Source organism: Myxocyprinus asiaticus, chromosome 19 (genome assembly GCF_019703515.2).
Source record: "Myxocyprinus asiaticus isolate MX2 ecotype Aquarium Trade chromosome 19, UBuf_Myxa_2, whole genome shotgun sequence".
Classification (NCBI taxonomy): domain Eukaryota; kingdom Metazoa; phylum Chordata; class Actinopteri; order Cypriniformes; family Catostomidae; genus Myxocyprinus; species Myxocyprinus asiaticus.
In genome coordinates this window covers 14,781,919-14,807,857 of record NC_059362.1, presented here as the reverse complement: position 1 = coordinate 14,807,857, position 25,939 = coordinate 14,781,919, and the positions used below count along the sequence as shown (strand labels likewise).

The 25,939-nt window shown below is 37.3% G+C and overlaps 1 protein-coding gene across 3 annotated transcripts in view; it reads right to left on the bottom strand.

Annotated features, from left to right (window-relative positions):
* Positions 1–25,939, bottom strand: part of LOC127410382 (ras-specific guanine nucleotide-releasing factor RalGPS2-like) — a 198,312-nt gene that overhangs the window by 133,097 nt on the left and 39,276 nt on the right. For 2 of the 3 annotated variants that reach the window (XM_051645616.1, XM_051645618.1), the window contains exon 2: positions 4,769–4,860. The exons of the other annotated variant lie outside the window; for it this stretch is intronic. The gene's annotated coding sequence lies outside the window, so the exon portion shown is untranslated. The remainder of the gene's footprint in view (positions 1–4,768; positions 4,861–25,939) is intronic. 3 annotated transcript variants of the gene reach the window in all.

The following is a 25,939-nucleotide window of genomic DNA, read 5'->3' as shown; positions in this document are numbered from 1 at the left end:
TGACCCTCCAACACCAATTGTTTGGACTGAGTCTCTTGTGTCTGTAAGTTATATTAAATGATTCATTAAAAGAACTGACTCAGAGTCATTCAAAAAACAGGCGACACTGATCGCTCTTTATTTAGGCTAATTCTAAGACGTGTTATTCATGTACTGACTTTTTATTTGTTTGCGGTACCCAGTTTTTCATCTCATTACTTTCAATTCAGATTTCATACTCACATCTTAGGTAAAATAGTTTCTTTTGCCCTGGTAGCCTTAGTCCTCATTGACTTTCTTTGCATCTTTTTTCCATTATATGAAAGTGAAGGGTAACTGATGCTGATCTGTTGTATTACACATAAAGAAAGTCATGCAGGTTTGGAACAATATGGGGGTGAGTAAATGATGACATAATTATTATTTTTGGATGAAATATCCCTTTAATGAGATTATAAAGAAAATCAAACCTCTTTTTATTGGGGGGGGGGTCCCTGGCTGAGAGTCTGAAGGTTCTGCTGAAAACAAGCAAACATTTTTAGAAGAATATTTCTCTGTAGGTCCATACTATGAGAGTGAATGGTTACCAGAACTTTGAAGCTCAAAAAAGCACATAAATGCAGCATATAAGTAATCCATATGACTTCAGTGGTTAAATCAATATCTTCAGAAGCGATATAATAGGTGTGGGTAAGAAACAGATCAACATTTAAGTCCTTTTTTTTTTACTATTAATCTACTTTCAAACAGCCCTCCTATGCACATTTCTTCTGTTTTGCAGATTCACATTCTCTGTGCATACCACCACCTGCTGGGCTGTTGTGAATATATTATTTATTTTTTTCCCTTTCCTTTATCCATGCCTTATTTTATTTTCACCACCCTGCCCAGTAGGTGGCGATATGCACAAAGAATGTGAATCACTAAAAAACAGAAGAACTGTTTGAAAGTAGATTAATAGTAAAAAAAAAAGGACTTAAATGTTGATCCGTTTCTTACCCACACCTATCATATCGCTTCTGAAGACATAGATTTAACCACTGAAGTCGTATGGATTACTTTTATGCTGCATTTATGTGCTTTTTGGAGCCTCAAAATTCTGGCCACCATTCGCTTACTTTGAATGGACCTACAGAGCTGAAATATTCTTCTAAAAATCTTCGTTTGTGTCCTGCAAAAGACAAAGTCATATACATCTGGGATGACATGAGGGTAATGAGTAAATGATGAGAGAATTTTTATTTTTGGGTGAACTATCCCTTTAAGGTTGAAAACCCTGGTCTCGATGTATTGTATGCCTTGCTACTGCAGGGATTTTAGTTGGACACACTCTCCTGGGAAGAGTACAGATATATTTCCTTTATATGAACATTATGTTCTTGACAGTGGATTTAGAGGCTTTAATAAGTCTTTAGCAATGTTTTAGCAGCGCTTTCCAGCATCAGCAAATCTTTTCCTGAGAGCCTCAGAATGCTGTTTTGGCCGAGGAGTTTGGCCGGAAACATGTGTCATAAACAAGTTTCTTCTCGGATGACTGCAGTCAAAGTTTGAGTTTATTTTAAAGTAAACAGCCAACACACTCACTCGACTTTCATTTCATCAGTCTTACTTAGCTAAAAACTTGTATGGAGCCGATCAATGTTGAGTGAGAAAATATGTGGAAGGGGTTCAAAAGTGTAGCAATAAGAGTGTTTATTTGATCATTGTCTCAGAATATAAGGATATATACACCGATCAGCCACAACATTAAAACCACCTGCCTAATTAACAATATATTAATTTAAGAATATAAGAACTAGTGACAGTTCTGTCAACTGGGCCGAAAATCGGTTGCACTAGCCCCCGGTCATCATTTTTGCTGAGCCCTGGGGTGTATTATTGTGAATCAATGTAACCGTTCACCACAGCAAGAGAACAACATACTCAGTGACGATGGTAAATGCACACATAACTGCTGGCCTCACTATCAAAACATTTGACTACACGTGAAACAAAATGAGCAGATGTTCAGAGAGTAATAGGACCAACAATGACTGTGTTTGTTTTTATTTTCCTCTGACAGTGAACAGGTGTTATGAAGGCATTCGTAATTGTGTGTTTTTGAGGTTTAGGGTTTGTAGTAACAGGTGTTGTGGAGAGTTTGTAGGATTTTATGGTGCTGCCAAATTGCAAACTAATCCTCGCAACAGCTCTAATTGACACACATGCACACGCTTGCTTTTCAATCATGGTGGGGACTTTCCAATGACTTCAATTGTTTTCATACTGAGCTAATGATACATTCTTTCCCCTAACCCTACACCTACTCCAAAACCGAAGATGAAAAAACTTTCTGCATTTTTACATTTTAATAAATACATAATTTAGCATGTCCAGTTGTTTTCCTCGCCGGGAACGTTGGCTGTTTCCGACACCATAGGTTTGACTTCAAATATCTTCACAAGTCGATTTTTGACATGTTTCACTATGTTTGTGATGGCAATTTAAAATAAAAAAAGCTGGCCCTCACAGGTAGAGGCAGACAGATATATACTATCAGCAATAGTTGCTGATAGTTTTTTCTTTAATCCTCAGGGTTCCTCTGTGCTCGGCGCTGGAAGATTCTACAGTTAGAACGCCTTGGTTCTACAGTATAACAGCAGCCTCTAGAGGTGAAATAAAAACAATCACTGACATCTTGGGATTTGATGCATCTAAATCTTTCATCATTGACAAAATTTATCCATATTTCTAGGGATGCCCCAATCAGCATTTTTACAGCTGATACAAATCACCGATCTTCTTGTCACCTGATCGGCTGATACCGATCCCGATCATTTTACGTTTTATCAGGACCTCTGTCATAACTGGCTATATGCAAGCTTTCTGCACATTGTCACTATTGACTGAATTTTCCTCTTCCCCTAATTACAGTTTTATATATATATATATATATATATATATATATATATATATATATATATAAGCTTTTTTAAAAGACTTTAAAACAAGTATAGGCTAACAAAATATTCTCTATATTAAGATAAAAAATAAAAAAAGAAAAAGAAATAAAAAAAATGAAGCTTAGAGTCAAACTGAAAACAAACTGATAACCCATTGGTGCAATTAAACTAATTGTGACATTTTTTATGATTGATTTATTGTATATAATTATTTTTATACCTTTATTTTATTTTTGCATTATATTTAATACATTATATTATGGTATCTTAATATTGTATAAAGAATTATTATATTTATAAATTCCTTCCCTGCCTTTTCATTTAGTTGGATGATTATATTAACAGTTCATTTTTCACATGTTGCTTGCACTCCGTGGGTGCTACTATTGTTAATGCCATTAAATCGGGAGATATTTAATAAACATGTTTGAATTACACCACATTTTGTAACTCGCATTATTACTGAGATGCCTATGCCCGGCGGAGACTGAAAAGCTGCCATCACGAACGATAATAAGGACTGCACTGTTTTCCCTTTGCTTGTTGCATGTGAAATGCCACATTAACAGTACACAAACTTTTCATGTTCGCCATACCTCTCCCACTGTAGTGTTCTTAACTGCTAAACTCTTAAAGAAGCCGCACGTCTTTAGCGACATGAGCGATCGGTTTACGCAATCGGTCAAATTACTGATCACCAATCGAGTCATAAGACGTGAATATCGACCAATGTCATTCTGATTAGATAATCAAGTGTTATAAATTGAAGTGAGGGCATGCAAAGAAAAATGTGACTACCGGTAAATGGACATAGTCTACATCATATCTCCAATTCATATCTTGTTAATAATAATAAACCTTATTCCTAATTGAACCTGATCTAGTGAATTATAGAGCACTTTATTAGGAACACTGTACACCTACTTATTAATGCGATTATCTAATCAGCCACTGGTGCGGCTGCAGTGCAATGCATAAAATCATACGGGTCAACACCTTCAGTTAATGTTCACATCAACCATCAGAATGGGGAAATTAAAAAAAGATAAAGGATAAAAAAAAAAAAAAATCTCAGTGATTTCGACCGTGGTATGATTGTTGGTGCCAGACGGGCTGGTTTAAGTGTTTCTGTAACTGCTGATCTCCTGGGATTTTCATGCACAACAGTCTCTAGAGTTTACTCAGAATGGTGCCAAAAACAAAAAAAACAACCAGTGAGTGGCAGTTCTGTGTACGGAAATGCCTTGCTGATGAGAGAGGTCAACGGAGAATGGCCAGACTGGGTCGAGCTGACAGAAAGGCTACGGTAACTCAGATAACCACTCTGTACAATTGTAGTGAGCAGAATAGCATCTCAGAATGCACATCACGTCGAACCTTGAGACGGATGGGCTACAACAGCAGAAGACCACGTGGGGCACTTTATTAAAACCCCAGTGTTCCTAATAAAGTGCTCAGTGAGTGCATATGCTATAAAAAGCTTAATTTGGTTAATACCAAATTTAGAGCACTGTAACTGGGCCAGGTCTCTGTCATTTCAAAATAAGAGTCCACAATTTTTGGGGGGTTATTATTGGGGTTTTGGTTGATCAATGAACTGTCCATATTCTATGAACATTCTATGAATGGATTTGAAAAACTACTGGTTAATTAATCGGTTATCTGCCTTTCCCCCTCTTACATATCGGTATCTGCAAAATCCACTATCAGTCAACCTTTACTTACAAGTGTGGTCAAACCTGTAAAACACCATGCTAAGCAAAAACAGCTTTGATTTGCCAAAAGGCTTCAAAACAACTGTTTACAAAGTGTGCAACAAGACTAACACATGCTCTAAGATAACTTACCGGGTATGTGTCAAATGAGCATAGTGACAGTTGTTCCCTTCACTGCACTCTATTGGCTGTGTTTTCACTCTGAATCCTCTGCTGATTAAATTCTGTTGCGAGAAAGAGAAAAAAAGGAGAGAGAGAGAGAGAGAGAGAGAGAGAGAGAGAGAGAGAGAGAGAGAGAGAGGGAGAGAAAAGTTACTTAGTCAAACTTAACTTTTATCAGAGGCGCTTTAAGCAGAAAAGAATGCAGTTACAGCATTCAGCTGGCATGTGTGCTCACCTACAGGACCAGCACACTTTGTTTCAATGGGGAAGCCACTAGGTGGCATTGTATATACAGCAAAGAAAATGAATGCATAGAGGGCTAAAAACAACAGCAGCTGTATGTGTTTGTAGAAGTAGGTTGTGACTGAACTTTCAGTGTCAGGTCAGAGAGGACTGTTAAGGACACGGCTGTAGAGACCAGACGCCACCATTGCATTGTGGGTCAGTCCTAAGGCCTAATGCAAAGAAGGACATCATGCTTTTTTGCCTCAGATACATGAAAATAAGCTTTAAAAACATCACATGGCTCTGCACAACATTTACAGCATATTAAGGAGAACACTCTTCCTCAGTCTATACAGACTGAAGGCTGAACTGAAACCATTCGCCCCAGCATGTCACAAGAACATAAAAATTTGACAAACTTGGCATGTTTCAAGAGTTTAAACAACCCAAAACATGTCTTTTACTATCGCCTTTACTAAGACCTGGATCAATAAGCAAATAAATTCATGTTAAGTTATCAGCTTTAATTTACCTTGGACCAAATGTAGAAATGTAGTCCTTGCTGATGTTATACATGTTCACTTGGGAATGAGGGATGACACAGTTTAATACACAGCATGCTCTTCTCCAGATTTAAGCATTTTTTACATTTCTATAGAATTCTGCTTCAAACTACTCAAACACACATTACTCCCAAAGATGTTCATTGGAAAAAAACAAATGCATGTCAGAGGGATGGCGGACGGCAATAGCTGCTAAGACAGGATTGGTCAGAAACGCTTTTAAGGCTGGCCTTAGCGAAGGGTCAATTGGAACATTTGTGAACATTTTAAACTTTACATATTCCTGCACCTTGCATGTTCGTTATACATGGGTGTTTCTTCAACACTGAGAAATTTAATGTTCCAGGGGTTGATTATTATAAAAAAAAAAAACAAAAAAAAAATATTTATATATATATATATATATATATATATATATATATATATATATATATATATATATATATATATATATATATATATTATATAAATAAATAAATACATTTTTTTTTTTTTTTTTGTAAAATAAAGGTCAAATTAAAACTAACTTAGAGGCGCATTATTTATTTTTGGTACTTTTGAAATACCTTTTATGCACAGACTTATTGTTTTAGTGTTGTCCAAGACCCAGTCTTCCATGGAACTATGGAAACTATGGAAATTAGGGCTGTGTTGATACAATCAAATATTAATATATTGCGATACTTTTTCTCATGATATTGCATCGATACTTTAGATCCATGTATTGATATTTATATTAAAAAATGTGTGTATTCATATCATGTAAACACAACAAAGTTGGCACAATGTTACTTCAAAATCAATTTAATGAACTCACCAAAAGACAAAAACGTAATGTTTGGAGCTACATGCTCTTCATCAGACATCAGCATATAACTGAAATATACCCAAATGAATTGGAATTGAAATTGATTCGTAAATTGAACCAAATTATGATATTGTGAGGTATCACAATATTTCAAATCGTGACGCATTGCGATATGCAATTACGCATTGTATTGTGTCAAGCAATAATGGAAATCCATTATAAAAATAAAAATTATTACATGTTTAAAAATTAAATAAACAGAGTGAAATAAACACAAACCATTACAATATTAATTGTGTGAAAATTATTAAATTTCTCAAAAATTAATTTCACAGTTGCGGCTAGTGGTCGAGCGACATTGCTAAATATATTGGTAGATTTTTGATAATTGCAAAATGGCAAGATATCCACTGATTAATCAGCCTGGCTGAAATATATCGGTCTATCATTAGTAGCGGCGTCATTTCCACCACACCAAACAATTTTGCTTCCAATATTTATTTATTTTATTTTTAAGTTAGTGTGCTTTTAACCAAGTCAACACAAGTGTAAGTGAAAAGCATGGTTAATACTTAAAATGCTTGAAATATGAATGAAGTTTGAAGAAAACAAAGAAAATTTAAGGTAAATATCACTTGTGAGCAGAATATTTTTATTAGGTGTCATTTCCAATCAAGCTGTAATTTGTGAAAATATTTATTTTTTTGTATTTAGGATACATAAAATTAGCCTTAAAATGGCCTCCTCTGTCTTGCTATTTCAACAACATTAAAAATTTAATTTCCATATTACCAAAATTTTCAACACAGAATTATATTAAACAAGACAAAACTTGAAATGTGGTTGAAAGAACACTGTGGTGGGAATTTTAATGAAAAAATCAAAATCAAAAATTTGATAAAAAATAAATAAATTAATTAATTAATTTAAAAAAAAAATCGCTTTGATTAAAATAAAATAAAAAGGTGTGAAAGGGTTTTAACCAGACCTTACTTTGAAGTGATTTAACTTCACTGGCTACCTGTAGCTGCCCGCATCAAATTCAAGACTTTGACTCTGGCCTTCAGGACAGCCTATGGAACTGCACCCTCTTCAATTCATATCTCCAGGTCTATACTCCAACTCACTCTCTGTGGTCTATGAACGATTGTTCACTTTCTCTGTTCCACTGTGGTGGAATGTGCTTCCGACCTTCACACGATCCGCTGATACCATCTCAACATTCAAGAACCAGCTGAAAACACATCTGTTCCACGAGCACTTAACCAATCCACACAAATTGCACTTACTGTACACAATAAAAAAAAATTAAAAAAATTTTATCCTTCTCTGTCTCTTTCTTCTACGCTTGCACCTATACTACTCCAGCCACCTTGAGAGCTTGGCAGTACAACCAAAGTCTTTCTAGCAAGTCAGTCCACTGTCGGCCATCTTTGGAACGCTCCCGAGAAGCTATTTCCAGTCATGCCAGTGCAGCTCCTATCTACTTGAATAGGGAACACAGAAATCTCAAAAATGGTTGGTCAAGATAATGATCAAAGAACATATTTCAAATCAGCAATTAAATCTGATAACATTCGAATCATAATATATGCTTCTTTACCTCATATTATGCTAAAACACGCAATTTTCCCGGCTTGTATAGCTAATGTGCATGCACGTTAGTGAGTTGATTGCCAGGCGATGTCTGTACCTAAAAGGTGATTGGCTCTTTTACCTATAAGGTGGGACTTCCTTTCTACATCCGTTGACCGTTGGGTGCTACAGCTTCTTGGTTGGGCTTTCCAACTTCTCCCATTCATAGAAGTGGCCCGTCTCTGCTAAATAGTCTCTAGTACAACACTGTAGATGTTGTTGAACTTTGTATGACAAATTGCTTCCTATGTTCCTCAGGAAGTTTTCAGACCCCTTCATTATTTTTCACATTTTGTTATGTTGCAGCCTTATGTTAAAATTTTATTTTTTCCACATCAGTCTACACAAAATACCCCATTATGACAAAGCAAAACCCAGATTTTTGATAACTTTGCAAATTTATTAAAAAGATAAAACTGAAATATCACATTGACATAAGTATTCAGACCCTTAACTCAGTACTTAGTTGAATCACCTTTGGCAGCAATTACAGCTTCAAGTCTTTTTGGGTATGATGCACAAGCTTTGCACACCTGGATTTGGGGATTTTCTGCCATTCTTCTCTGCAGATCCTCTCAAGCTCTGTCAGGTTGGATGGGGACCATCGGTGGACAGCCATTTTCAGGTCTCTCCAGAGATGTTCGATTGGGCTCAAGTACGGGCTCTGGCTGGGCCACTCAAGTGCATTCACAGAGTTGTCCCTAAGCCACACTTGTGTTGTCTTGGCTGTGTGCTTGGGGTAATTGTCCTGTTGGAATGTGAACCTTCGGCACTGTCTGAGGTCTTGAGATCTGGATTAGGTTTTCATTAAGGATATCTTTGTATTTTGCTGTGTTCAGCTTTCCTTCAACCCTGACCAGTCCCCCAGTCCCTGCCACTGAAAAACACCCCCACAGCATGATGCTACCACCACCATGCTTTGGATAAAAGCGTCTGCTAAATGACTAAATGTAAATGTAAGAAATCTACAGTGCTAAAAGTGCCCGAAGTTTAAGAAACACTGGTATATATATCGTTAATATTAATAACATAAATTATAAAAAGTATTATAATTATAAATTCAGAATTTAACTTTTGAAAGAGTTAAACATTTTTTTTTTTTTTTAAGGTACAAATTATATATTTTAGGTTGATTTGATGACGCTTTCAGCTACTAATATACACTGATGAGCTAAAACATTATGACCACCTGCCTAATATGCTGCTGGTCCTCCGCGTGCTGCCAAAAAAGTGCCGACCCGCTGAGGTATGGACTCTACAAGTCTCCTGAAGGTGTCCTGTGGTATCTGGCACCAAGACATTAGCAGCAAATCCTTTAAGTCCGGTAAGTTGCGAGGTGGATCGGACTTGTTGGTCCAGGGCAACACCTTGAACTCTTCATCATGTTCCTCAAACCATTCCTGAATAATGTGTGCAGTGTGGCAGGGCGCATTATCCTGCTGAAGGGAATACCATTGCCATGAAGGGGTGTACCCGGTCTGCAACAATGTTTAGGTAGATGGCACATGTCAAATTGATGTCCGCATGAATGGCCTGACTAGGGTTGCTCCGATACCAAAGTTTTGGCTTCGGTACAATACCAGCCCTGGTACCTTGGTACTGATACGAAATCTATATTTGGGCAACAAATAAAAAGCCTCAGATTTTTGATAATTACACAGAAAATGACTTCAATGTCTTACAGATACAGATTCTGCATTTTCTTGATACTTGATTCCATGTTAAATGTTTTTATTAAATGTTATGATCAAATAGTGTTTAATCAATTTAATAGATTTACAGCTTTAGTAAAATGAAATTATAATAATTTTTAAAAGAAAATTGCTATTTTATTTTTGGTAAAATAAAATGCTGCACAACAGAGCTTCAGAGTATTAATGAAAATATTAATGAAAAAAAACCTCAGGCACAAGGCTGCTATGACTTAATCACAACATGCTGATATTCAGTACAGATAATAACAATAATTTAATAATAACAATAATAAAAAAATTAATATTATACTACTGTTATTATGAGTATCAATGCTATTTTTTGAATATTACATTTTTATACAGTAGTTCTTGTCTTAAGTTTTTTTTTTTTTAGCAGACTTTTATTTTGACAAACCTTTGAGTTCTTCCTTTTGGTTTGATGGGCTAGTTATATTAAGCTTCCCATTAATGCTGGATAAAATACTCCTGTTGTGACTCGTGAGCTGAAATCTCCGAGCTGCAATGGAGAAGGAGATTTGAGTGTTCACAGACATTTATACACTAAACACACAGCATGAAAACAAAGCACCAGTAGTGTGTGTTGTGTCTGTGTGTGAGGTAGATCATAGAGTAGCAGCACATCTTGTTCATTCTTTTTTTTTTATTATTAATTATATTTATTTATCACATTATACATTTGCATTATACATTTGCACATATACAGTGAAATTATTTTTTTCCACATATCTGGGGTCAGAGTGCAGGGTCAGCCATGATACGGCACCCCTGGAGCAGATAGGGTCAAGGGCCTTGCTCAAGGGCCCAACAGTGGTATCTTGGCAATGCTGGGGCTTGAACCCCCAACCTTCTGATCAATAACCCAGAGCCTTAACCGCTGAGCCACCACTGCCCACAGCTGTAGCATTGTTTAACGAATACATTTGGCCATATCGAGGCTTTTTACATTTTATTTTCAAATCGTCATTGATTGCATCTCAAAACTGTCACATCTCAAAAGATTTTAATAATGGCAACATACTGTAACATGGTACCGGAATTAGCAACAAGATGATATCATACCCTTTAAATTTTTTTGGTATTGTGATATTTCTTTACTACCGGTATACCATGAAACCCTATGACAGACCCAGGGTTTCCCAGCAGAACAATGCCCAGAGCATCACACTCCCTCCACTGGCTTGTCATCGATGAGCCTTGGGTGCCCAACACCCCGTCGCCGGTTTATGGTTTGTCCCTCCTCAGACCACAATCGGTAAGTACTTACCACTGCTGACCGGGAGTGGTCATGTTGGCTCATCGGTGTAAGTTTAGTACTCTTAGTTCATTTTAAAACGTTAACATATTTAAAACCATTCCGCTGATGTTTCCTTAGAATCAGTGCAGAAACCATAAACAAAAGTAGGTTTTGCTTCAATAGTGTCATCATGGAAATAAGAGGATGATTCTACAGAAAAATGGCCTTAGAACCCAAACTATCTCATAAAACTCTGGTTCTCATCATGTGTAAAAGGTGAACACAGTGTACTGATCAGGCAAACTACTGTATTAAAATCACATCACAGTTCTGCTATCAAGATGCACAGACAGACACGCGGTTCCATGATTGAATGCTGTCTTGTTGCAACTTGCCGAGGAAACAGTGTAACGGAGAATAGAGACTATAAGCCTGAAGGAATGAACAACTTGAACAAGTTGAACAACTCAGTTTTTCCCACCATCATTTAGATGCATTTTTGCCCCATAAAACTCATCCATTCATCTTTCAGCTGACTATAGCTTTTGCTTTCTGACTTGGGAAAGAAGCTGCTCAGTTTTTCCAAGTCAGTACGATATCTTAAAATGCTGTCTCTGGAGGCAGCTCACTAGTTTTTGGAATGGAGCATATATTACTTTCAGTGCTATCTTTGTGCCATCAGACTGTTACACAATGTGTTTGTTTGCAGAGAGAGTTGGTTAACCCTCTTTTTCCACTTATTTTTTTCATGAACACACACACACACACACAAACACTGCTCTGGGGCCCCTCTGTGCATTGTTCATCCATATTTCATTTGATATTCAGAGTAAGAGAAAGAAAGCAAACCCTATGGAATAAGCCCTAAGGGGGGTGATAAGACGCGACCGTTAAAATGGAAAATATGATCTTTTGCGGTCCAGTGAGTATGGATGAATAAAAAGAGCAAGTATGTTCTTGTACGGTCTCTCTTGTCACAATAATAACAAATTGTCCACGTTTGTGTGAATGCATGCATGTCTGCAGTCTCCATAAGAGAACAATGGAAGCTCCACAGCTAGACAAGGAAATAAATGTACTGTGACAAAAATATAACAATATAAACAATATCTGTCAGACAGAGAGCCTACAAACTAGATCATTCAAATAATTAAAAAAAATGCAGTCCACACTGCAAATGCCAGATGTGGCACATCTCAATGTGATGAATCTGTTCGAAAACAGTGATTACTATTGCAGTTCCGTTTGTTGACGCTAGTGGCACAAAAATCACACACTTCAACTTTAAACCCAACACATAAACCAATAGACATGCAGCCTTGGAACAATGTTCTGTATAAGGATACAAAAAGGTTCAACTGTACTCTAGTGACAGACCGATATATAGGTATTACAAATGACTAATCGGCCGATATTTGGCCACTTTGCAATTATCGACATCTGCTGATAAGTGTTCGCTTGGCCGATAAACATAAGTGTTAACTATTCCTTGTGTCAGTTCCAAAATCTACCAATAGATTTGTCAATGTATAGTACATTCCTGTTTTCAAGTTTTTTTTTTTTTTTTTTTTTTTTTTTTAAAGAGATATTTAATAAAATAGGAGTTTGTTTCACTTAAGAACTTCTGTGTACATCTGATTTACTGTTGTTAAATTGTATTATATATCAGGATTTATATTGGCCATCCTGCTCTCTAAATATCGTGTTGGTCGACCACTGCTGTATTCCACTCCAGTTACATTAATAAAAATGACACATCATCCTCCATCTATATAATGAGCATCCAGTACTAAAAAATGCCAGCTGTACCTTCATCCAGACAGGACAAAAAGTAAATGCGTTGGTGAAAACCCCTTGTTTCCAGGAGCAGCTTTGCTGGGTTTTTCGCACAACAACTTTCAGGGTCCATAACCCAGTCAGCTCTTGCTACATGGGAGGAATGGGCTCCGAGATGCAACAAATTCCCAGTTTACATCTACCAACTAAGAAGCAGAAATTAAAATAAGCGGCTCTCATGGTCTCATAATATGATAAACACTTCAAACTCCTTTTATTTTACATATATGATAATGAGGGAAAGATTTAGCCCTAGTTCATAAGCCGCATTTCCACTATCGGGCCAGTGAGAGCCAGAGCTATCAACTGGTCAGTCAGGGCCAATAGCCTTGGAACTCGATATGTGAGATCAAAATCAATCTGCATTCCCACCATCAGGCCAATAGCCCTGCAGTATTGCCCTAAAACCCGCCCTTAATACAGCACTCCGGTGCCAACATAACATGCCACTCCCATTCCACAAGCAAGAGGAAAGCTCAAACTGAGGTATCTGACTCTGGAGACTAGTTAAACATGCATTTGTACGTTGCCCACAATTTTATTTTGGATACACAACTTGGCAAATCTGGCTACAATATGCTTAATCACGTCTTTGTTTCAGCAGATGCCGTCGATCAGACATTTCACATTTCACCAGCCCAAATATTCAGAAGAGTCCTTTCGTCTACTGACCAGTACTGACGATTCTCCATTCCCTGTTGATCTGTTGAGGTAAATTGGTAGCTAGAAAAATTGGGAATTGAGTATCTTGGTGCTGAAACCACTGACCTGATTCAACAAAACTCCACCTTTGACATTGGTCCCACCTCAATCCAAGGGTAATCGGTGGGCCAGGGCGCTTGGCCATTGGCCCTGAGGAAGCACGATAAACCCCCGGAAGTGACATTGGGAACACAACTGGCCCTGGCACGCACTAGCACGCCCTTATTTGGCCTGATAGTGGAAATGTGGCTACTGAGTTCTTTACACGTCTGTGTATGGTAGGTAGAGGTTGACTAACTAAAGCGATAGTGTCCAACTGGACGACACGTGTGGCTGGTTAAACTAGGGCTGGCCGATATAGCTATAATACATTTTTTTGCATATTGACAATATTTATTATATCTTTTGACACTTATGCATTAAAAAATGCCATGTGAAAACGTCCATGAATAATTTGTATTGATGCAAACAAATTATTACATAAGAATTCGTATCAATTAATTGACAAGGACAGTTGAAATGAATCGAACTTACAAACTCTAATGCTGTCTTTTTTTCATACTTAAGTTTAATTCAGAGAGACTATTAAAACAACACCATCTTAATGATCTTCTGCTCGCAAGTCACAAGATAAAGGCTGTGAAACTTTGTGTCTAATGACACTAAGTTTTGAACATGTAACGGCTAAATAAAAAGTTCAATAAAAATCACTGCACTTTTCACACTGTTGCTTAATCTTAGTTGTCAACAAACTTGTCGTAAATATATATTGTTAATATTCAGTGACAAAGCCACCAGAAATCATTTGGAGCAGGGCTGAAATGATTAATCAACGTTATCAACAACGTCGATAATAAAAAATGTCGACAAAAAATCTTGTTGTTGAATAGTCGTTTGATCTCATTTAACGTAACATGAGATCTCATTAACTCTAACGACGTGTGAGAGTAGCACTGCAGGTCGCGCCTGACTGAGGAGAGGAAGAAATACACAGCTCAACAGTACAGATGCACTCCAAACCTTCCAAACAGCTGATGTAGATTGCAAAGTATGAGGGAATTATAATGCAAAAATACAAAAAGTAAAAACAGAAGCACTCTCGTTGTGGAATAAGTGGAGCTGGAGCTCCACTGAAGCAAAACTTGCATGTCGAGCTTCTTTAAAGGAAACACCCTGACGTTACATCTTTAATGCAGTTATATTTAAAGCATTATAGCTTTAATAAAGTTAAAATAATAAGGAAGCAGGTCACATAAATAACTACAAACTCCGAAATTGGCATTTCTCTGTGCGGTCAGCGCCTCTTCTATGAGTTGCGCAAATGTCCCTGATCTAAGGGGGAGAGATTGAAACTGCAACCGGCTGATGCACACTCTGGCACTGGGGCGCTCGTCCCCCTCATGCGCGCTTGCTGCAGCTAGATTATAACGTGATGGCTCGCAACTTATTGAATCATAATATATGCATCACTGTGCATTTCTTATCGTGAATAATACGCAGCTTCATTAATAAGAGAGAGTTAGTTTTTTTGTGAGTTAAAGATGAATTGAAGTGAACAAAGGTGAGAGAGCAGGGCTCCAGACTAAAAAAATTACTTAGGAGCCTTTGGCTCCTAAACTGAAACATTAAGGAGCCAAATGGATGTTTTTAGTTGCCAAATCACTGAATTGCTCGATTTAGTTTGCTGGTCAGAAACAAGATAGACAGCCTAAGAAAAGGAAGACAGCTGATAACCCATTAATCAGAGGTTTAATAAACAATATACAGTATAGAGTTGAGAAGATAAGTTTGCATTCCCTTTTGTCTCATGAATGTTCACACCCCTTTCACAATGTATACAAATATAAAAGAGATTTATATATATATATATATATATATATATATATATATATATATATATATATATATATATATATATATATACATATAGTACTGCTCTTCAGAATCTACATTACAGATATTTACATAAAGTATAATATGCATATAGTGTGTTGTCTTCTTGAGCATCAGTGAATGTTTGCACCTTGTGTAATAGTTGTGTGCAAGTCCCTCAATTTTCCTAAGTGTCAAAAGCTTGATTTTAAATATACACAGATCAGTCACAACATTAAAACCACCTGCCTAATATTGTGTAGGTCCCCCTCGTGCCACCAAAACAGCGCCAACCCGCATCTCAGAACAGCATTCAGAGATGATATTCTTTTCACCACAATTGTACAGAATGGTTATCTGAGTTATCGTAGACTTTGTCAGTCTGGCCATTCTCTGTTTATCTCTCTCATCAACAAGACATTTCCATCCGCAGAACTGCCGCTCACTGGATGTTTTTTTGTTTTTGGCACCATTCTGAGTAAATTATAGAGACTGTTGAGTGTGAAAATCCCAGGAGATCAGCAGTTACAGAAATACTCAAACCAGCCCATCTGGCACCAACGATCATGCCACGGTCCAAATTACTGAGATCACATTTTTTCCCCATTCTGATGGTTGATGTGAACATTAACTGAAGCTCCTGACCCATACCTGAATGTTTTTATACACTGTACTGCTGCCACATGATTGGCTGATTAGATAATTGCATGGATGATTGTTGGTGCCAGACAGGCTAGTTTGAGTATTTCTGTAACTGCTGATCTCCTGGGATTTTCACATGCAACAGTCTCTAGAATTTACTCAGAATGGTGCCAAAAACAAAAAACATCCAGTGAGCTGCAGTTCTGTAGACGGAAATGCCTTGTTGATGAGAAAGGTCAACAGAGAATAGCCAGACTGGTTCAAACTGACAAAGTCTACGGTAACTCAGATAACCACTCTGTACAATTGTGGTGAGAAGAATAGCATCTCAGAATGCGATTCAGAGATGTAGTTTGGTGCTGTTTTGGTGGCACGAGGGGGACCTACATGATATTAGGCAGGTAGTTTTAATGTTGTGGCCAGAATTTCTGTCATGATCAGCCACAACATTAAAACCACCTGTCTAATATTGTGTGGGTCCCCCTCGTGCCGCCAAACAGCTCTGACCCGTCGAGGCATGGACTCCACAAGACCTCTGAAGGTGTCCTGTGATATCTGGCACCAAGACATTAGCAGCAGATCCTTTAAGTCCTGTGAGTTGCGAGGTGAAGCCTCCATGGATTGGACTTGTTGGTCCAGCACATCCCGTAGATGCTCAATCAGATTGAGATCTGGGGAATTTGGAGCCCAAGTCAACATCTTGAAATCTGTCATGTTCCTCAAACCATTCCTGAACAATTTTTGCAGTGTGGCAGGGCGCATTATACAGCTGAAAGAGGCCACTGCTATCAGGGAATACTGTTGCCATGAAGGGGTGTACGTGGTCTGCAACAATCTTTAGGTAGGTGGTACATGTCAAAGTAACATCCATATAAATGCCAGGACCCAAATTCTCCCAGCAGAACATTGCCCAGAGCATTACACCGTCTCCGCCGGCCTGCCTTCTTGGTGCATGGTGCATCCTGCTGCCATCTCTTCCCCAGGTAAACGATGCACACGCACCCAGCCGCCCACATGATCTAAAAGAAAACGTGATTCATCAGACCAGGCCACCTTCTTCCATTGCTCCATGGTCCAGTTCTGATGCTCACGTGCCCATTGTAGGTGCTTTTGGCGGTGGACAGGGGTCAGCATGGGCACTCTGACTGGTCTGCGGCTATACAGCCCCATACGCAGCAAGCTGCGGTGCACTGTGTGTTCTGACACCTTTCTATCATGGCCAGCATTACGTTTTTCAGCAATTTGTGCTATTTTTCTGTGGGATCAGACCTGACGGGCTAGCCTTCGCTCCTCACGCACATCAGTGAGCCTTGGGTGCACATGACCCTGTTGCCGGTTGTCCTTCCTTGGACCACTTTTGGTAGGTACTAACCACTGCATACCAGGAACACCCCACAAGACCTGTCGTTTTGGAGATGCTCTGACCCAGTCATTTAGCCATCACAATTTGGCCTTTGTCAAAGTCGCTCAGATCCTTACGCCTGCCCATTTTTTCCTCCTTCCAACAAATTAAATTCAAGAACTGACTGTTCATTTGCTGCCTAATATATCCTACCCCTTGACAGGTGCCATTGTAACGAGATAATAAATGTTATTCACTTCACCTGTCAGTGGTTTTAATGTTGTGGCTGATCAATGTATACTTTTGGGGCCACTGTATGTTTCTAATAGCTGCAGTACAGCTGAATGGTTTTCAAATCTTTGCCAAAGTTTTCTTTCCCATAACTCGTCATGCTTAAATGTCATCCAGTCGTGTGTGACTGAGTGTGTCCTAACTTGGAAGGACAGTGAAAAGATGCACTGTACCTGCATGTGCATCTAAGTGAAAGTAAATGAGAAATATTTTGGCCTTTAAAAACTGTGTGTGTATGTGTAATGAAACTCATGCTGCACTGATCTGATCCTGCAGCATCTCACAGATCTGATTTCTATCAGCAGTTACAAAAACCAGACAAACTAAATTGTTCGTGTGGAAATGTACAGTATGTGTGTTAATTGTCTGTCGGATGAAAAGCAAACCGTGTCTGCCAGAATTTCTGTCATGACACAGGGAAGTTAAGGATGTTAGGAGACTGAACAGGAAATCTATAGAGACAGAAAGAGAGTCATATCGGATGGCTGTCCCAGAAAAACAGTCATGCTTGTTAAACGAATAGTCCATGCAAAAATGAAAATTCATTTCCAAGTCTTTTCAAAACTATATGGCGCTTATTTTTTCCATGGAACATAAAAGGAGAAGTTTTTTCACAATCTTTGTGCAGATCTTCTCCATACAACCATGGTTCAGTGTCTTTCAAGCTTACAAAAAGGACAAAAATACATCATAAAAGTACCATAAAAGTAGACCATATGACCTGTACACTGTATTCATATTCTTCTGAAGTCATAACAGTTTTGTGTGAAAAACACTTCCAAATTAAAGCTTCAATTTCAAATCTCATTCTCAATTCGACATATTTAATCTGGCAAGTAGGCTTGGGATCAATGCCATCGATAATCAGACAATTTCCCGATGAGTATCGATACACATATGCATTTTTTCAGATATAAATAGGGCTGCTCGTTGCACAATAGTCTTTGTATCTTCAAACATATTTCTCAACATAACTTTGTAATGAGAGTAAAAGTTGTTCTGTGCGTGTCCAAAGACGAGATCCACGCAACTGATTTGTCAATAAATAATTTCTCTTTTAATACCCTTTCTGTTCTCTACAGTCATTTTTTCGAGTCTCTCTCGCTAACATGCGCTAATTTAAAGACGCTGTTAACAGAAATGCCGGGTTACCTTAAAGAGACAGTTCCGGTTTATAGCACGTGTTCAACAAATCAATTTAAATACTAGGTGTGTAATGGTTCTCGTAAAAATACAAACTATACGGTTTGGTAAGCATTTGCTCCATGGTTCATCTCTAGGGTAATAACGCATCTGGATCACAGAGTTTGGCGAAGAAAATAAAGCACCAAATAGACATGCGCTGTTGTAACCTCCGCTAATGCACTTGTATGGCTCTGTAGATGGACACACCCCACCTGTGTTTCACGTGGGTCAACTTTCTACAGAGAGAAGCTGTCCTATTAACTGTTAGTATGTTAAATCAGTTGATGACATCACAGTTCTGCATGCGTTAGTTGGCAAAATGGAGAGAAGAGAGAAGCCCATGCGTCATTTAAGTCTCCTGTCTGGGAACATTTTCTTTATGCAGTCAATTACAACAGCGATGGTCCAAAAACGTTAACAAAACAGGCTCTGTTTGCAGACATTGCTCGACGCGAGTGCCGTATACTGGTAATACATCGATATTTGATTAGCTATATATGCTGACATCACCTGAGGATATATAGCGTACGGTGCGCACAGAGCCACAGGTGAGCCCAAAACTGCACACAGACACACTCCCTTCTATCTTTAAACAGGCACTCGGTGCTAGTCCGGACATACATGAAACAAGAACTAAAGCACTTGGGGGGTTCATAGCCAAAGTTATGTTGCCCTTACTTCATTGATGCATATGATTAAAATACTCGAGCCATGTTACGACATCCATTCTCATATTCATTTTCATAGCAAGTTTATTTCTTCTTTAGTGATATACAGATTCTGAACATTGAATATACATTGAGTTTGAAATGCACTTTATGTTGATGCATGAAGCTTAATAACGCAGGTATTAAGTTAAAAGGTTGAGTTAGTAATTAGAGAAAGTTTTTTTTTTTTTTTTTTTTTTTTTAACTAAAGGACCCTAATGAAAATTAACCATTGTTTTACTATAGTAATATTGTAGTAACATGACTGTAAAAACAAGGACTGCTGTCACCATGATTTTCTTGGCAGAAATCATAGTTTTGATACAATTAACCATTGTTTTACCACAGTAATACTGTAGTTTCCATCTAGCAATCTTGATTTTACTATAGTATTTTAACCAGTAACTATGTTAATTTTGTGGTTTCTTTGATTTTACTACAAATGCAATGTATAAACTATGGTTACTGTAGTAAAATCATGGTTATTTGTAGTGAGGGCAAATCTCTTGAGGTGTCTGTTACCAATTAGTATATTTTTACTTTGGATTTGGCAGTAATATTTTTGTTTTCCCTAAACAAAATAACGAATGGTACCGAAACTGTGACCCTACAACTGTGATACAAACCGAACCATGAGAACTTTTAACAATACACCCCTAGTAAATACCTATAAATAGTACAAATTATGCAGTTAAACAATAAACATGTAACAAAATATAATATATGCAATATAATACTATATTTATTGATTAAATACATTGAGTTGTTCATTTTTAAAAAGCTAAAATGTGACCAAAATGATGAAAAACTAATAAAATATAATAAGTAAAATTAATATTTTCATAATGTACCTAGTTAGAAGGTCCCCTGTATAATTAACAGCATTAGAGGAAGATAATTTATTTCATATGTAAGCAAAGGGGAAATTATAACTAAAATATACCCAAATTAATCTATATCGAATTGAATTTGGAATCAAATCAAATTGAGAGCTTGTGAATTGGAATCGAATCGGGAAATCTGTATCAATACTAGTGGTCGACCGATGTATTGCCGAGGCCGGTAAATCATCCAATATTCCGAATTTTTTAATTATCAGCCAATAAATTTCCCCAATTGGCCAATTTGTTTCTTGATGGCGGCAAAAATCGTCTGCTGGCATGTGAACGACCAGTCACGGTTCATTTTGTTGTTACGTGCCATCGTGTTACTACAATAATAGACCGGTGTGCAACACAGTGTCATTTAAACGGTCCGCATATCAGAGCCGCAGCAGATGTGTTTGAGCTCATAATGTTAAAGTGCTCACCTGTTTCATTCTCCCTCTCTCTCCTCAGCAGTTCCCTGTAACTTTAACTGTCTTGTCTAATGATAAAAAGGCAAATATCAATAAAACTAATATCATATACCATCTGCAAATATGCGCATATCTCGTTTAAAAAGATGTAATAAACCAACCTCACACAACTTCAACAGATCCAGCATCCTGTGGAAATCTCATAAATCTTCCTCTGAAGCATATTCTAACATTTTCTCCTCAACAGTTCCTTTTCTAATGATAAAAGGCAAATATCAATAAACCTTCAATTATATACTGTCTGCAAATCGTTTAAAAAGATGTAATTCACGAACCTCACGAAAATCCACCATTTTCTTCCCGTCGAGCCAGTAGTATCTACAGCATACGCCGTATACCGACCTCTTTATGATTTTACGTATGCCCACCTAAATAAGTGATGATACATATGGCCGCCAGAACGACGAGTAGGCTTTTGACCCATAACTTTTTCAATCTAATAACACGATGCCAAAGCACCATTGAGTGAATTGTGCGTTTTGTTTTTAATTATTATTTTTTAAAAAGTGTACAGAGATTCTCTCTGACAGACACACAGTCCGACTAAGCTGATCCACCAATCAGAATGTTCATTTCAGACTCGAAATGAACGAAATGAAATATTTGCTAACCAATCATCTAATTAGAGTCATTTTCATAGTAGCCTAATAAAAGGAACATAAATAAGACCTATAAATTTAAATACATTTTTAACATCAAGTTACCATACCATGGTTCTTAATTCTTCTGTACATCATGCCAGCAAGAAACTTACCCTGATATACAGTACATTTAGTAAATTCATGTGGGACTGTAATTACAACAGCCAAAAAAAATTTCATGGAAAAATATATATATATATTTATACATTTTACATATGTACTGTATATGAATGTAAATATATACATTTTAGAGACCAGGTGCATGTTATTTATTTATAAAAAAGAAAGAAAAAAAAAAAGAATTTTACTTTTTTGTGTGTGTGTGTGTGTGTGTGTGTGTGGGGGGGGGGGGGGGATTGGGGGGAGATGTCCTTCATAAATACCACAGTATAAACTAGAGTCGCTGGATCCGCACAAGTGCGTGAGTGCAACTTCGAAGTAAAAGCACTTTATGTGTGCTATAATTAAATGTCTTATTCACTATGTACTGTATGTGCAGAGAAAATGCGATAGCTATCATGGACATGCTATCCATGGTTGCTGGACTACTGTGTGTACTGTTATTTCCTTCTTCCTAATATATTAACAATTTCTTCATGTGCATATAAATTACAAACATTTGATGACTAAACAGAAATCAGAAGAAACTGCTATCTACCATTTAAAATACAATATTATTTTTTTCTATTATTTTTTTTCCAAAGTTAAAGTTTAGTGTGAAATTGAGTAAATATATTGCTAAATAAGAGTTTATTCATTTTTTTGCAATATTATATTTATGTTATTTACTATATTAAATTGTGTGATATATCAGCATTGTATCGGCCACCCTGCTCTCTGGATATCGGCATCGGCCATTAAAAAAACCCATATTGGTCGATCACTAATCATTACCCTGCCCTACCAAGGAGCGCACCAAGCATAGTTGTCCATTCAACCCAAATCATTATCAAAGGACAAAGATTATTTACTCTAGCCATCACGGGATGATATATTGTGTATTGAATGTATCTTTCATATACCCTACACAATGTATTTTCAGTTACAAGTATGTCTTTTTGTAGTTTGACAGCTTAAATGAAAGACCTATTCAATGCTACATACAGGGAAATTTCATAATACTTTCTAATCGTTCAGTTTGCGCAGTAACAAGTTTCATACACTAACCTGTAAACTCATCGTCACTTTTTTCATTCTAGAAGTACAAAACCTTTGTAACGTTTGTGTGGTGACTAGATCCACAGTTTGACTAGATCCACATCTGCCTTGTCCGACATGCAACCGGCTTCGGTAAATGTTATATCACCCTCTTGTGGTCTCCCAACGCTATTATGGCGGACTACATTAAAAAAGGCCAAATGACAGTGAATTGGAAAGCACGCAAATAAGGCTCCTAATTTAAATGTTGGCAAATGTTAATATATCGATGCCTCAAAAGCGTATCGATAAAATAACATTCCGGTCAGTAATCGAAATATATTTTATGACATGCCTACTGGCAAGCCCGTCTTTGGTTACAGCACGCATGGGAAAATTATTTGGGTATAATCGCACTAGTCTTATGGACTACTTTTATGTTGCTTTTTTGTCCTTTTTGGAGCTTGAAAGATGTGGTCAATTTGATCATTAGCTATTGGAAAAAAAAAAGAGCTGTATAAAGATTCTTTAAAATTTCAAGGATCCAACGAAAAGAGAGAACGTTGTGTTTAGAACAACATGAAAGTGAGAAAATTATGACAGAATGTTATTTTTTTTTTTCATAAACTATTGCTTTAAACAGTAGATTTTGTGTGTGTTTACGGAAAGAGGTGAGAAACGACCAACCTGCCAGGACTCTAATTATCATCCAGAGAGAGAGAGAGAGAAAGAGAGAGAGACAAAGAGAGGGAGAGAGAGTTCCTATAAAAAGCCAATGTCACAGCACACAGCTCTGGCAGAGTGCTGATCAGAAGCAAAGGAATTCGACAAATGCTGTTAACTGTTACACTGATGATAGGCCTGCTCTGTGTATGCGTGTGTTTACAGGCCATCAGGTTGAGAATGATTACGTTAGAGCAGTTATTGCATGCAGGTGTGGCATAGAGTTTGTAATTCAATGTCTGTATACAGTAGGGATGGGCATGAGTACTCGAGTACTCGGACATGTCAGCATTGATCGATCATGAAAACAATGATCGATAGTGATCAAGCATGATGTGACTTTTCACTTCATTCGAAATTCAGTGACAATTACAACTGACAACTAAACACAAACATGTAAAAGTGGGAGCTTATTTTTAATTTTGAGATTGATTACATTGATTTTGAAAGGTACACTGATTGTCAGAGACGTCTCATAGCAACCAAACTGATATACAACACTGCAATACTATCGTAACTATAATCAAAAGAGAGTGTAATTAACAGTGTTTTGAACACCTGTCTCTACAAAACATTTGCTAAACACGTTTTATTATCATTTAATGTAAGAACTTCCACTCGTTAATGGATATTATTTAATAAAAGTGAATGTTTGTCACTGACTGTAAACTTCCCTGTCCTGGGTGCCGAAATGTTTGCGACGTAACGCCTGCATCTCAACAAATTGGAGTCACACGAGTTTCCAAGTTAGAAGTCCGACATAAAGTGTCATTCCTTTGCAGTTTCCCCAGTTGAAAGGTGGAAATTCAAACACTCCATGTTCAATGGAATGCTTCATGAATCATCACAGCAACAACAATACAGAGCATCGTGGCTTTCCCACAGGAGCGAACACTTTGACACACACACACCAGGCGTGTGGCAGTGGACTCAACACAATGTAGCAACGCATATACAGCAGGCGAGTGTTTCAAACAGCTAGACAGAGCGCAGCTAAATGGAACACAATGCGGAGTCTTCAAAACTGAACTTCAACTTAACACGCATATTAAAAATGCGATGGTTACAGCATCTCCTGTTACGCCAACCGCACCTAGAAAACAGCCGGTTTAGACAGTCGCTAAAAAAAACTGGTGCGCGCTTACTAAGATTACTACGGTAACCTGAAGGAAGAACAGACAGATGCGCGTTGTGCACATTCTTTCACTGAGTTGGGCAGCAAATCTTCACATAAGGACAAAATATGACGCATTATATTTTGAGTATGCAATCTTTTGTACATTTTGTAACAGATTATTTTATAACAGCCTATAATAATGAATAGAGGATACACTGGAACAATAAGACGCAATGCAGCAGCCAAAGACGTTTGTCAGACATGTTATTATATATACAGTTTTGAAAATGTAATCGCCCCTAGAGTACACTGAGTACTCGAGTAATTAGTCCAAGAACTCGAGTAGACAAAATGACCAAAATGCTCATCCCTAGTATACAGCCTTTGTGCCTTTGTGTGTTGTGGATATCAAGTGTTGGTGTGGGGTTCAATTTGGAAAGAAATAATAAAACATTTAGATTATAAATTCAACTCTTCTTTAACCCTTTCCAGCCGGAGCATTCAAATTTGGGAACAATTATTCCCATGGTTCCTGTCTTAATATCTTCGCCATCCAATCACCTATTTTATTTCTGAAAACTGTCAGATACTCATGACAATATAAGTTAAAAGCACATATGATTGGTTAAGGGGTTACTGGGCGTGAATAATAAATGTATCGTCATCAGCATCATCCTCCATTTGCCTGTGCGGAGCCAGAGAGATTACCTCCAGTGTTAGACTTACTGCTTCAAATTGAAAACTGAGGTGATCTTTCAATGTAAGACAAGTTATTTAACATGTGTTGTCAATATTGTCTATTGAAAGTCAAAACATTTTAGTTATGAAGCATTTATTTGTAGGAGTAACGCTAGTTATTTCTGGAAAAAATGACATGACCGTCGGCGTTCATCGGACAGGCAGCTAGCCTCTATTTTTAAGCAAATTTCTGTGAAACTTGCTAAATAAACATTAGCTAGCAATACTATGTACATTTTTAGCTAAATATCAATACATTTTTTGGCAGATTTTGTTGTGAGGCAGAGAGCAGATGCTGTTCAGACCTGCCTGGAAACTGGCCTGCTAGTTAGATAAGTTATCTAGCTTGTTGATTTTCACTTGTAATAAAAAAATCGTAGATATCACTCACAGAAATATTTAAGCCTATTTGTAAGATTTATGTAATTTAATTGCGTATAAAATTTCCATTCATTTGCATTACGTAGTTTTAATATAAACAAACTTTGTTTATATTAAAACTACGTAATGCAAATGAATGGAAATTTTATACGCAATTAAATTACATAAATCTTACAAATAGGCTTAAATATTTCCGTGAGTGTATCTTTCTTTAATTTAGCAGACAGCCTTACCCATCCATCACACAGACATGATTTTAGATTGTGTGTAGCTTCCTGTTCACACGGAAA